The 15,295-nt window shown below is 38.5% G+C and overlaps 1 protein-coding gene and 1 long non-coding RNA gene across 2 annotated transcripts in view; one reads left to right on the top strand and one right to left on the bottom strand.

The window, feature by feature from the left end:
• Positions 1 to 15,295, bottom strand: part of LOC146332060 (uncharacterized) — a 114,197-nt gene that overhangs the window by 61,425 nt on the left and 37,477 nt on the right. The gene's annotated exons all lie outside the window — the stretch shown is intronic.
• Positions 14,173 to 15,295, top strand: part of igfn1.1 (immunoglobulin like and fibronectin type III domain containing 1, tandem duplicate 1) — a 37,804-nt gene continuing 36,681 nt past the window's right edge. The window contains exon 1 of the mRNA XM_084738663.1: positions 14,173 to 14,334. The gene's annotated coding sequence lies outside the window, so the exon portion shown is untranslated. The remainder of the gene's footprint in view (positions 14,335 to 15,295) is intronic.

Below are 15,295 nucleotides of genomic sequence, written 5' to 3'. Positions count from 1 at the left end.
CTGCTGCCTACAAACCTGTATTGTTAAAGTAAAACAAAAGGCCAATCTGCTTTTGTGATCAAGGGTCGGACATTCACAAAAGCCCAAATGAAACAATGAAGCACAAAAGACAATGAAAAATACAAATATATTTGCATAAAACTGTATAATTGAATTGATTTTGTGTGGGTTTCAAATCACCATAATATTACTGATGTAAACAAACATTAAACAGCTACAGGAAACACTAATTACAGCATTAGCTGCTACTGTGACTCGCATTACTGCCTGTACTAAGACCTGACCAGTCAGTTTGGGATTTTCTGTGATGTTAATGTTTTGTATTGGATATTAAAGTCACTGCCCTTTTGTTGACATTTGGACCACAGACTGTCACCGTAAGGCAAAATCTATCTAATCATTTCACACGGCTTCACATGTTGTTCAAAGAATTAGATTATGAAGAAAAATGAATGCTCTCTGAACACTTTTAAATGGGTCTTTTTATGTATTTGCAATTTAATTTTAATTAATGTATACATATATATGAGATACGTGATCTGTAGTCCTGTTTCACACTGCACTTCCAAAAGAGCATTATCACTGTGTAGTCAGCACTGTTACTTCTTTATCCATTGACTTTCTGTTGATGAATTTGGGTAGGTGTAGGTGGCACTCTGTTCTTTGTCTGATCAACCACACTGGCTACAAGTGCTCTGCTTATAATCATTCAAAATCTTGTTGATCCTGGCAGAGATGTAGACGTAAACTTCCTGTGTACGAGAACCCTCCATGAAGCCCAACATTCGAGGCTGTTGAGCAGTAAAACCTTTCAGAAACTGGTCATGGTTTGGACCATCCAACATCTGACAGTAGCAGAATATACTGTATTTATTTCAAAGAAAAAACGTAGTTACCGCTTTAACTCAGAGGCATTCTGAAAACTCAGTTGCAACACCTCAAAGAAATACTGCAGCTATAGAAAAATGGAGGCTGTACATGTGAGAATGTGCCAGCGGCTCAAATGTCTAAAGGCGCCTCTGTTTACTGTTGCAGAGGAGTCAGGTTGAAACGGGTCAGACGGTTTAGACCAGACTATCATCTATCATCTGCTGCGGAGGGCTGGATGGGGGAAACTGGTAACGCTCGGGCTATTTCAGCTGATGATAAAAAATCATCAAGATGCCAAAAGATTAATCACTCCATAAATGATTGTTTAAAAGGAATGCAGGTCAATGGGGAAGAAAAACTATAAAAACACAGAGACAATCAGAGCATGTGGGATAATTAGTTGCAATAGAAGGAGAAAAAAATGTTTTTCAAAAGTATTAGTGCACAGTATTTTGCTGTACAACTTTCTTGTGAGCATTCCTGCAATAGTCAGCTGCCAGTACTGTCAGACTCTGTGTTTTCCCTGCAGCCTACATTAAAGACACTGTTACACGGTTACATTAACATATTTTAAGGTTAGGAATTGTTTGTTAAGATCACAAAATCACAAAATGTGTGAACCTTGTTGGGGCCAACACACAACATGGGAGTATAGTCAGATTTTTGCAGAATGACGGTCCGTTAACTGACACGACTGTATTTACAAAGACACTGATTTGCCAAAGCATATGTGTCATTTTATTTGATGACAGTGTTTCTGAACTGATGCATTCTATAAAGAAAGCACAGTGAATGTAAACGTGCAAGAATTATTCTCAAATTGGACTTTTGCAGAGGTGTGAGATTACGGAAGCCCATTTCTGCAATGTGATGAAAAAGAAAAAGATCCTGTCAGTCATTATAGTGAGAAGCCTTCTCAAAATAATGTCTTAGTTACTCTAAATAATGACTTAGTATCTCAAAATAATGAGAAACTGTGTGCCTAAAAATAATGTGGAACTTTCTCAAAATATTGACTTGTGCATCTCAGAATAATGACAAAGCATCTCAAGACAATGAGAAGCATTCTGAAAATAATGACTTAGTATTTCAAAATAATGACTTATTTTCTTAAAATAATGACTTATTATCACAAAATAATGACTTACTCTCTCAAAGTAACGTCTTAGTTTTTATCTCAAATTAAATACTATATTGATATATTTTGAGTGTCTCAAAATAATGAGAAAACTACAGGATCTTGCATTTCATCACACTGGCAGAAATGGGCGTTGTTAGGAAACATCACATTAATTGGACAACATTGCACCGTTTTGCATGATTTCTTTCCAAGCACCTGTAAGGAAGCCATTACAGGTGCTAGAATTCTAGTTATATGGTTTAACTGGAATCTTATGAATATCTCATGTCACTGGTCACAACCCATTGGGTCTATAGTAAATTACATCACACCAGCTCGATTAATTACCAAAGAACATTTTGGCATTCCAGTAATAAACAGAAGGATTTTAACTTTCACTGGGAAGACTTGTGTGACTCGCCTTTCTGTGTCCATGGATCCCAGATTTATAATTACAACCAAATGTACTGCAATTATTACTGAGGCTTGGCAACAGAGCTTGCAATTAAGGCTCAGTTGAAGATCTTAAGTTTAAGATTTCACGTTCAATTACCCTTTAGTATTTCACATCAAGTGCAAATGTGACAGAAACAGAACAAGGGGACAAATTGTGAGAGCCATTTCAGATCTCTTTTAATTTTGTTAACAGATTTTCTACTCGAGAATTTACCTAAGGTTATCATAATTACTTCACAACAGCTGTGAAATACAAATTCACTTTTAAAAACATGGTTTTCCCCGAGTGCAAAAAGCTTCTGCAAACTAATTTAGCAGAATTTAATCTGAAGTATCCACGTTAAGTTCACTGAACCTGCTGAGCATTAAAACATTACACCACTAAATTACAGCAACATTATCAGTAGAGCCTCAAAGACAGAGCTGATTAGATATATTGTGAAGACTTAGCTGACTAAAAGGTCAGAGGGACCAGGGAAGTACATACTGTGGCACATAGAGCAGTAACATTGATCTCTTCTTTGGCCCTCGTGATGTACAGGTGATTATTTCTTCTCTTCTATTATCTATTCTATATCTCTTATTGTCCATTTTATTTTACACCACTGGCAGTTTTTTGAACAGGAAAGATGTTTTGCAGTGCAGCACAACGAGTCCTCCAAAATAAATCACAAAGTCTTTATTGTTGCTTTCAAAAATGATCTCAAACCTCATGTTGTCCATATAATGGTTTGCTGATCTGCTGCAGTTACGGTAAAGATTTGGTTGTCACAAAAACAACTTGGTTATGGTTATGAAATAGTAGAGATCATGGTTAAAAGAGCTACTTGATTAAGGTTATGGAGGGATACAGTCAAAAGAAACAAACAACTCATCAACCCTGAGCTAAGAGGTTTGGCGGTACTCTTTTGTCTTGCCTTTGCTCTTGACACGTCTCAAACCATAATTCACAAAGCCGCTGGAGATCCTGCTATGAAAGCCAGGAGAGACAAGTGGAAAAAAAAACAAAAAAACTTGCAGTCCATTTTCTAAGTCGGATCTAAATTGTTTTCTCTCCTGTGTTTATATCATGAGAACAGGTGAAAAAAAGGTTTTGCAAGGATAATCTTCCTGAATTTCACCAAGGTTTGCAAGGAAAATAAGTTACTTTTTTCTTCTTTTTTTAACACATTTGGATGAAAACATGAATACATTTAGTCAACAACAAACATTTACAAGCCTGACCAAAAAAAAAAAAATTGTGGTACCTCACAATTCGACTTGATGTGTCTCATCAAAACTTTAAGCTTTTAAGTCAGGGTGGGCTGGTTGGATTGTGTCCATCTGCAGCTGCTCACACTCACATTATTTAGACGCTAAATTAACACATGCTTGCAACCACTGGCTTTTGAGAAGATGAAATACATTTCTACCTGTTGACTGCTGATAGCTCCAGTGTGTGAGTGCTGTAGACGGTCTGCAGTGCACACATCACTGCCTTTTTTCACTCTGTCGACATCATGTTAATTAGAATTTAGACAATCGATTTTTTTTTTTTAATCGATTTATGAATTTTCCACATCTGCACCGCAATGCAATCGAGTATTTCCCCTACAGGCAAAACTTCCCCCCCCCCCACCTGTTTCACAGATTAAAATAAATAAATAAATACGGAGCATAGGGTGTTTCCGCATTAGGTATGATTGCTTCTTACTGCGCTCCCTCTCCCCCACCGGTCAGCTTTCACGTACACCTTGTTCTGTACCTGAGTATACTTGCATCACCATCTACACAACATTTGTTCATATTATGGCTATGGTGTAGCCATTCACAAGATCCCAGTCACAGTCCATTTCCATGCGTAGGTCAAAGAAAATAAAAAGGAAGAGAGTCTCATATATACATACATATATATCACTATAGAAAACTCTACACTCAGTTCTATTGAAGCTTGTAGGAGATGCAACATCATTCATGCTATTTAGAAACAAATAAACAAATGCACACATATGGAAAAATCAGTCAGTATCTTACTCTCTGAAGTGTGTTCTTTCATTTTATACGGGCATTTCCTCATCACAGGTCACACAACGCAGATATGTGTGAGGTAACATAGTGTGCTTTGCCATGCATTTCCCACAGGCTTCAACAGAACTGGCACCAAACCTGGCACCAAGCAGAGCAGAGAATGCTGTTTTATCTTCATTGGTTTAGGTACAATTAGCTTTCACACCCGAATCAAACCATATCTGAGTGCATGTGAACTCGTACTCAAGACAGCCTTTTCAAGTGGACCTGGACACGGATCAACAAACCTGAACACGGTGTTCACAATAATCAAACAAAGTGGACGCTGGAGTCGAGTGTACTTGGATCCAGGCATGGTTCCCTGATGTGAAAGCCCCTTTAGAGCAGTTATCCTGGCTAAACCTTTTCCCCACTTGTTCTTAAGTCAAATCATTAAAACAGATTGCCAGATTTATTTTTCCCACTCGTCTCCGAGGGCTGAATGTAAACACAAGTTTGTATCATATATTTGAACAAACAACTCAACTTTGAACGAACACTTTGAAGATGAAAAATCAGCGACACTCTAGAAATCTACATATTTTCTATGGTGTCTGCTAACATTACACATTTAATTTCTATTTTGGAATGATGGTGTTACAGCAGAGTAAGACAGTATAGCATTACTATAAGACTGCACACTACAGAAGATTCAAAAGCAGCACATACACTGTTATGATCTTAAACTCCACAGCAGCAAACCACCATATTCCTGTTTTTCTTAATTATATCTACCTTCTGTTAGCAGAGGATTGAGCAGCATTAATTGGACACATGTCACCAGTAAAAGGATACCGGGGTGAGGGAGGTGAGGGGGGGTAAATGGCTGAGTAGTGCCAAGTTTGCAGTATTCCAAGTTAAGCGTCCCGGCATGCACCAGCAACAGGTGGCGCCTTTATGAGTGCTCTGAGTGTTGCATGACAGCGACAGCTATGGGTTTATCACCACGGTCAAGGGGAGAGACGGACGAGGAGAGAGGGAACGGGAGTTGAATGTCAGAGAATGAGTCGGTAAAGTGTGACATAGCAAGACTTGAGAGATAAAGAGAGGCAAATGGCGTCTGAGCTATAAGAATCCCCAGATGAGGAGGACAAGTGAGACTTTTAGGCACTTCTTTCTCTTTTTTCACGATGGTGTGAAGAAATGAGGCAGATCGCTCCTCAGCTGGAAATAGAGACATCTCAGTTATCCCAAACGCTCCCTCGGCAGCAGAATCACATGATGAACAGAGAATTCCTGGGAGGCCACGCTCACCTCGACCCCACGACTCTCTCTGAGCTAAAAGAGCCTCAGATCGTGACTCAAGCTAGTCAGGCCACCCCAGAGAGTCTCAACCAATCATGATTCTTTAATTTTGTGGCCTGCGATGAAATGAGCTAAGACTTATTGAAATCCAATGGTGGAACGTCCACCTACACCAGCCAACACAGTTCAAAGAACTAGTGTTGAGTGAAAATACGTATGGATGAACCAAATAACTAGCATTACTTCAAATATCACTTCATTCTACCAGTTCAACAGCTTTAATTTTATGTTTGTGATGGATGAGGCTGTGACGACATGAACATTTTCAAAATGTAGGACAAGTTTCTGACGTGCCCTGAGGGCCGAGCTGATCCATAATCAGTGGCGGAGTCAAGCTGTCTGAGGGGCAAGGGCTAAACAAACAAGAAGGGCACCAGCTGTACGAAGTGGGGCACCAGTGAGCCGAAAGACGTGATGGTCAAACAGTTCCAGTTCCTGGTTTAGATTTAATTTCTTTTATTTTTTGTCTGAAGGTACAACAACTGCTACACAACAGTAATAAAAATACACCGGGAACTATGAACTATTTAACCATTTAAAGGCACGCAGAGGCCACTAATTTTCTAACACATAGGGCAGTTTATATTGCACTGCACCTGGAAAAGAACATATGGGGCACTTTGCCAGATTTTGTCGACTGGAAGGACACCCTACAGAGCAGTTTGCCACACTTATGTCACCCATAAGGGCACCTTAGAGGGCACTTTACTGCAATTTGTCAAGTTGAAGGACACCTTAGAGGGCACTTTGTCACATTTTACCAACCGGAAGGATGCACCTGACAGCCATTTATCACATTTTGTCCACTGGAAGGGCACCTTAGTGGGCACTTTATCATGTTATATCTGCCATTGGGGCATCCAAAAGGGCACTTTTGTGTTTTTTCGAACATGGGGGCACCAGGGTAGAGACTTGAGTCAGTCAGCTACTAGTGAGAGACCAGACAAAACACTAGCCTGGTTAATCAATACTGTCATGTACAGTGCTTAAACATCCATGATGACGGTTATATTTTAGCTCTGAGTCTCTAAAAGCACACGTTTACAGCTTCAAGCTCAACATAGCGACTGCTCTTTTAAGGAATATCTAATTACCATAACCTTGCTTACACCCACCTAATTAATACCTAATTTTGACTACGTTAAACTCCATCTTTGAGCCAAGAGCGCCGTGAAAACCAATTTAGCTCAATGCGCTGTGTTGACAGGTTGACACCAGCTCCCACTCTTATGCTGGCACCATGCCAAGTTGTGACCGTTTCACATTCCTGCTAAATTGTCAATTAACATGTATGAAGAAGGTATCATCTCTCGTATCGAAGCACTACACACGTCTGTTCAACCATCTGTTAACTGCGCTATGCCAGGGCTGTGTATGGGCCATACAGCCAGAGAGAATTTAGTTTCTGCTTCACAAACTTGTCTCATTAGAGTCAAAGATTCACACAGCTGACTGAATAATACAAAGATTCTATCAAACAGTTAATTCTTTTAATTATGCAATATAGTACACACTTACTTCAGTGCCATATTTAGCATCAACAAGAATACACTTTAATTGATTACATATTTAAAAGTACATACGTTTTTTAAGCAGTAGTAAGTAACAACTACATTTAATCAGAACATGGCTTTTCAACTCTTGTATTACGAAACTTCTTGTGTTATTGATAGTGTCATTTCAAAGATACATTTTCTGCTTGGTACAAACTGCAGGTAATGCAAAATTAATATAATACGATATTTATTAAGTGCATCCCCTCAAAATTCAGAAGGGTAGGCCTGCTGCCAGTACAGCTCAGAGCTGAACAACAGAAGCTGCATCATATGTACGATATTATCAGTGGATATGCTCCTCAATACTTGTGTTCTCAAATAACAATGGTTCATACTCAGCGTAATGATTATACCATTCCTTCTTTATACTGCATGGTGCCATGTTGTGAAATTGTCTTCCATTACACACAAGTTTTTAAATACAAGAGGGATTACACAAGTCAGGTTAGGTCTTTTTTATGGAACAGGGAAAGAGATTTACAATGAATTCCAATGTGTACTTAAGCACAATTTGAGATAGTTGTTTCATTTCATTCACCTCACCCTCCACTTCCAAATGTGTGGGGGAAACTATAGTGGTCACAAAACTTGTGAAAGTCCATAGAGCTAGCGTGTGTTTTTTACATTGTGGATAACTATAGAAAAATGGCCATGCAACACGATGGCCACCATGGAAGAGGATGTTTGCTTATGTAGGTCAAACACAGTTGGTTTCATAACCAGTTAAAAACTCGCTGTAGTAAATTTAAATGAGATTTGAATTATATATTTATATAGATATATATATATGCATTTTTACATTGAAGCGTTCTTACTTTTACTTGCAGAAAGTATCTGAGTCCTTCTTTCACCACTGTTAGTTTTATTGTATTACCACAGACGAGAAATGTTTAATATATATAGATTTCACAGAATGGGTCCATTCAGTAGCTTTACATCTATGTGGGACTGAACAGCATGTGCCTCACTGCACTGTTGATCACAGTGATAATATAATTTAAGGCTGACTACTTTTGAGAGTTATGATGGCATCCAAAATCTGTCCCACTAACTTGCTGAAGTTGTGTCTCACTGACAGTCAGGTGGAGGTAATACCGCATGTATAGCACACTTGCTTCTACTTGATCCACATCAGACCACAGGTTTTCTGGGTGTGATAAGCGTTTTTCCATGAGAACGACTGCGGTCAATGTCTCTTGGTACATTTTTCAGTTAAGTATTCCTTTGAAAGTATAATTCAGCCAAAATTGAGTTTTCCACGCTGTTGAGTCCATGACGGGGACATGATGAACGCCACTTTAGAGTCAGAGAAGTGTGAAAAGTAAGCATTCAATTACTCCGGAGGAAAAGTAAGAAGTTTAGCTGCCTCTTCTGCCTCACTGGTTGGGTGGGTGTGAGCTTTGAGGAGGTGGAAAGTGTTTTTGAAAAGGTTTTATTTACTTGAACATCCTGGTTCAGAGGTCAGATAGAAGCCAAGTCTCGACAGCACACTGCAGTCAGAGACAAAACCAGTTTTTCTTGTGACTGTTGCTGTTAAACCTCAAAATAACATATGAACGCATTTTCCGACAACATTTGTGTGTGCCAAAAAATAGAAAAAGTGAAGTTTAGTGAGCTTAGAAAAGAGGAAACTCCCTGAGAGGCCGGTGCAACCCTATGAACTCAGCACTCAGTGAACATGAACCCATGTTGAAGAAAGAGCAAAACGGAAGCCTTGCCTTTCATTTTTATAACTACTTTTACAAGCAAAGGTATCAGAAATATCTCCTGATTTATATAAGCTGCTGTGGGCTGAGTTCTGACCAGGGTGTATCAGCACAGCGAAGCTCGCAGAGCAGTAAATCAGACACATGGTGTGACCTCATCAGTCACTCGCCTCTTACAGGGATTGAGGGCATTACTTTTCCTGATCGCATGGTGTGCTCCCTGAAGCTCCACAACGTTATCCACAGTAGATAAAAATGTCTCTGATTTTGACACCATCCAAATTATCCAGATGAAAATAGTGCAGCCAAAGACACCTGAGGAGGAGGGGGAGAGTTGGCGGACAACGCTGTTGCCCAGGAAAATGCAACCTTTGCAGTCAAGCTGCTCTTAATGCAAAGAAATATCATACTCTAATTTCAAAAAACATGGTAACTTTTAAAGCAATTTCATGCCAAAACGATGCAAACCAATTGATGCGTCACAGACAAATATTAAATAATGTCTGGCAATAATGTGGCGGTAAAATACTACATTGACTGAGGAGGATCAAAATGAAAGAGTGAGATAGGACGTAGCTTGAGGGAGCAGACTCAAAGGAAGGACTGGAATATCAAAGAATAGGTAGATATGGACGGTAAATGAAGTGGAAGGGAGGCAACAGGGAGCCAGAGGAGGTGGAGTGTGAATGATGAGAAAGACCATTAGAAACAGATGCAGATGTGTGAGGAGCCACTTGGCAAGTAGGTCAAGGAATTCAGAGAATACTAAGTCTTCACCGTACACGTATACCTGAAAGCTTTAGAACAGCGCTAACAGCAGCATAACTTGAGCTTGGACATGCATGTTATCTAAGACGAGTGCTAATTCCCTCTTTGTGTCACTATCCATCCACTGCAGTTCAGCAAGGAAACACTGTCTGGGAAAACAAAAACAGAGATTTGGGGACTGAAAACTTCGACAGTTACCTGTTTGAATGTCTAACTCTGACTGCTGCAGCCTGATGTGGACCTCAGATAAACTTTGGAGTACATTGTTTTCATAGAATCAGGACTGCGTGTCCTCTATCTCTTCTTTTTGAAGTATGTTAGGAAGTGATCTCTTAATGGCCTGTATAATTACAACAAACGGAGTCTCTGTCAATGCATTTGTCAGCACCTGTCTATTGTTCATAGATGGACTTAAAACATATGGACCAGTGCTTTAACATATTACAGTTGTTTCTCTACGTTTCATAATGTGAATGAAACAATACAGCCACGTCACAACTTATGAATTACTACTTGGTAACATTATGCCATTGTACTGCATTATAATAAGGTCGGTGTTATAAGCTTTATTAGGCAGTAAGACCCCAGTAAGTCCCTGTAAGATCTGCATTAACAGTAGTATTAAAACATTATAAGTGTTACTGACAGCATCATAAACTAATTTCCAGTTTCTTATAATTGTTTACAATAGCATTACAAACACACATATTGCGTTGACTTGCCTATTGTGTAATTGTTAAAACTTTACTGAGTTGATTTTGTTGCTTTACTAAGATTAAAACATATTTTATTGTGTATTTATTAGCAGTTATAAATATATGTAACATTTCAGCATAACAATTCCTACAAACACTAGATCTATGCTGTGCATTTTGTTGAGTTGTGATTTAATTATGCCTTTTGCAGCTACTGCATCTAAATAAAGAATAATGCCTTGTTAGAGTCAATTAATCCTCATAAGGCTTTTATTGACATTCTTAAGTAGTCTATAAAGTTATAAGGCTATAAAAAGTCTGTAAACCTTGTTAGCAAGTTTTTTTTATAAGTGCTTGTAAATACCTTATTATCAACAATAAATGTTACTTATACAGTCTTATTACGCGATGTTAATAAGCATCTTATAAGAACTGATAAGGCCTTAGTAACATCTATTAACTATTAACAGACTTGTATATAAATTGTTATTTTAGTTAATATGCAAATCTAATTTTGAAGACCTCAGAGCAGACAAAATCTCTTGGACCCCGTGTGATTTCTGACCCCTAAGGTGGACCCGGACCCCAGTTTGGCAACCAATGAACTAATGCAAACAAGAACCTTGATATAAAGCATTTCCTATGAGGCAAAATAATCTATTAAAATAAGTCAAAATTTATTGATTCATGTATCCTTTCTATATTTGAAAGGTCTCTATTAAATTGTCTATCCTTACTAATAGAAAAGAGGTGGACAAAATAACAGAAACACCTGTCAGGATAGTGGAATGCAACTCAACAGCACCACAAACTGCAGCCTCCAAAATAAACAGAGTTAAATCAACACCTCTACAAAAACATTATAACCTTCATGCAGGATTTATTGTAGGGGTTTTCAGATGGCATTCGTTTTGGATGTGTGCACTGCTTAAGCAATAAAGTTGTTTAAGACAGACTCTTTACAAACTGCATGAAAAATGAACACAAGCAATTCTCGAGTTTCATGTTAGAGTGAATTTTACGATATAATACATGATACAATGGCAACTGTTTTAAAAACACTGATGAGTCTTGTTCACCTAATATTATTTATAGGCATGTTGGTGGCTTATCACAATAACACTTAACTCATATACTGACATGATCATTATTTGTGGTTTACAGTATCACAGTAACCCAAATCTAGCGTGGGACAGTTTATATGCTCTTCATCAAACCCCCCCCCCCCCAACCTCGACCTGACCAGACGACATGGCTAAACCTTCGGTCAATAAACCAGAGCATGCCTTTGGTGTCAGCTTTCCATATAAGTAAACCAGTAAGCCAGTTAAGTAGCTGGCGAAAATGCATGTATGCTTAACCATTAAGCACTTATGATTGTATGACATCTGGAAACATGTACAGTAAGCTACTGGTGTCTCACTGTGTTAGATTCTGAAACCCCATATATACAGCAGATGACAGAGTAACTGAACACCACCAGCATGAAGCACAATAAATAAAGACTCCCATGTAAAAAACAAAAACAAATCTTTTCTAAGCTATTTTCTAAATAAAACTGATATCTGCAACGATCTCTACATTTTCTATGTATACTGTATGACTGAAATAGTTAAAGAGACCCTGGACCACCTGCTGGACAATGATAGCTGAAGCCATACTTCTTTAGGTGTGACATGTTTATGGTTGTTGTTATTGCTGAAGGCAAAGTTCACTGGGGTTTTACTGTTGGGGCAAGAGAGGTTCAGTCAGTCAGGAGGATAGGCATGCGGTAAAAAAACATATTTCACTGAGGTCTGTCATTTCATACCTGTCTCTTTAGGATATACATTTGTTTGGTATTATTTTGCCAAAATCCATAAAAATGTTTATAAGCAAACTTAAGGTGTGCTTAATGAGACCATATTAGTAATCCAAGCCCATATATTGGAAACTAAAATTTAAAAGCTAAGAAAAATGAATGTACTGAAAGTATACTGTGAGTACAAAGTCATATATGCTTTTATTGACTAGCATCATTGACTTTACAGTATGTGTTAGGAGTTATTACCACTCGTTGATACTCTTGATCATGTTTCCCATGTTCTAACTTAACATAAGAACATAAAGTCATAACAGCTGCCCCCGTTTTCGGGACGACACTCGATGGGAGGGGACAATATGACCTATACATCATTTCTTTACTTGAGCCTCTACGGAGAGCGGCTGGCAGCATTTACAGCGTGTCTTAAAATAATACAACACAACTCTCTCCATGACATGCAACTGGAATACCAGAGTGTGTAATAAAACACAAGAGACAGAGAGCATTCGAGGGCTGCAGCCTTGAACCTAGATTTGGATGGAGCTGTGTCCATCTGTAGATTTCATTCAAAGCCAAATACAGAATAGCATTTCCAAAGCCAACCTATTGTTAAATGTTATGTGATAACTCTAGAGCCTGACTGATATTTGATTTTGGGGGACAATGCCAATATTAGGGAGTAAAAAACTCTGATATAGATATACTGACTGGCATTCTTTTTACAGAATACAATATACAGAATTAAACACATTTTTTGCAATGATCCCTCACTAGTGACAAAGATGAAATCGAGGCAGGATATTTTACAGTTTAACAATGAACTTTTATTGTCCAAAATGATATAAGGTCAGTGAAACTCTAAATAACAAAACAAAAAAAAAGAGCAAAACATATGCATATATCACAGAAAAAGGTTAAAATGCTGCTGATAAAGCTAACAAAACCAATCTGTATTATGTGCTGTTTTCATATTGGACATCATATATGCTGATACTGATATAGACCGATATAGCTGTGATGGGCCAATATCAGGCTGATAATGATCGGTCAGGCTCTAAATAAGTCTTAATTCACAGGAAACATTATTCCCACCCGTCTGTCAAATCAATAATGACCATTTAGAAGTTCCTTATTTTGTTAAGTGAAGTTGGCAGGACGGTAATTAATATGTTCCAGGTGTTTTCAAGAATGTTTTACCTCTACTCAACATAATTGCAAAAAATCAACCTTACAAATATTTACAAATGTGTTGGAGGGCTTTCTGATGACATCCCCGCACACAAACAAATGTTGATTTTAGTGAAAATACTCACCAGACTGTTTTAATGTGCCTGATGTTAATGCACTTGCCCTTTTTTAAGATGTAAGCAGCATGTGGTTTGTAATCAAAGTGAGATAATCAGGTGCATTATTAATCATATGTCTGCTCTTGTATAGGTTATAATATCTTGTATAATGTCTCTTGAAAAAAACAAAATTACATCAGTTTGGTTGCACTCAGACTCTTGTCTCTTTTATTTACATAAAGAATGATTTAAGAACACATTCATAATTCAAGACATAAACCTTTAAGACTTAAACAAGCACATTAACATTTACACTTACAGCACAGCACAAACCTAATCAGGTCCTAAACTTGTGAACTCCAATATATCTTGATTTCAGGCTTGTAAACAAAACTTCATCTTCATTTGTGTCACTACATCTGGTTCATGGGAACAAATGACTCTTTAAGAGGTATTTAACCTGGTCTATGACCCACCCTTCACGGTGCCCCCCTTGCTTCACCGCCCACTCAACCTCCAATGTCTTTGGAGTCACCACAAATACAAAAAAGCCTAAACAGCTTTTGGCAGTCGCTGCGTCTAGGCAGTAGAGCAGCATCAAGCACAGACTCACACGCTGCTGGAAGGATCTATTACGTTGAAAAAAATTAGGAGAAGGCACAGTGTGACCAGACTGCTGCCTGAAAGGGAACAGAGCTGAGAGCACTGAGGACTGTGAGCAGGTAGGTGGCCCTAAAAACAGAGGCTGGATGAGAAAATGTTGAGAGCAGAGAGGAGAAATGGATTACAGTCGACTTGTTTCAAGTCAGCGTTTTGAGAGCAGGTGCACAAATAGCTGCAGTAAAAAATCTGAAGTGTGTAATGAAGATATGCTTCTTCTTTCCTCTACAAAGAGCTCAATTTAAAGAGCAATGAAATAGAATTGTATGTGCTATCTATTTCCAGTTGCTCAAATTACGGGGCATGTAGCCGTATTAATAATGTAGATATACGTTAAACCTTGCACAGGATTTAGTTACATAGAGGACGTGCAAGTTTGGTGTTGGAGCATGAAATCACTTCAGTAAGGCATGCAGGCTTCTCAGTTTGAATTTCATGGTTTTAAATCTGGGAAGCTGGATCACAGCAGTGAGGTCAGAGCTGTGAGGTTGTTGGGTGATGACTAACTTTAGATGGAGGTATCAAATCGATATGTAGCCTGAGCTGCATGGAGGGTGTGGGTAGTAGTTTGGCAGAAAATAGGATTTCTTTTTACATTAAAGAAACACACAGGACCGCATTTGATTCGGCTCGCTCTGTAGTCCTTCGTTCTATACTTGTGTCTAACACTGTTTTTCTGTAAAAAGCTGTTATCTTCAATGCAGTTACGCTTCACAGATCTGAAAAGACACAATCAATTTAAGAGATAACACTAAAGAGTGAAGGAGACTAAACACAGACTGATCAAAACATGCTGCCATTCATGACATGCTAAAGCTTCTTACATGTTTTGAACATGTATACATCAACTTGTCAGCCAGCTGAACTAATGAGCAAATCCACTGGGACGTGGATTTGAAGAAACAGCGCCATTAGTGTTCATTTGACACCAAAAGGCCTTGTCATCAGGCCCGGTTTTGTGTGAGTTACACAGCTGAAGCCACTTTCTGTCAGCTGCAGCCAGTGACGTGTGGAGAAATGCAG

This window comes from Lutjanus erythropterus, chromosome 2, assembly GCF_056507025.1.
Source record: "Lutjanus erythropterus isolate fLutEry1 chromosome 2, fLutEry1.hap2, whole genome shotgun sequence".
Classification (NCBI taxonomy): domain Eukaryota; kingdom Metazoa; phylum Chordata; class Actinopteri; order Lutjaniformes; family Lutjanidae; genus Lutjanus; species Lutjanus erythropterus.
The sequence above is the reverse complement of the archived record's forward strand: the minus strand, read 5'-3'. Positions and strand labels throughout refer to the sequence as shown.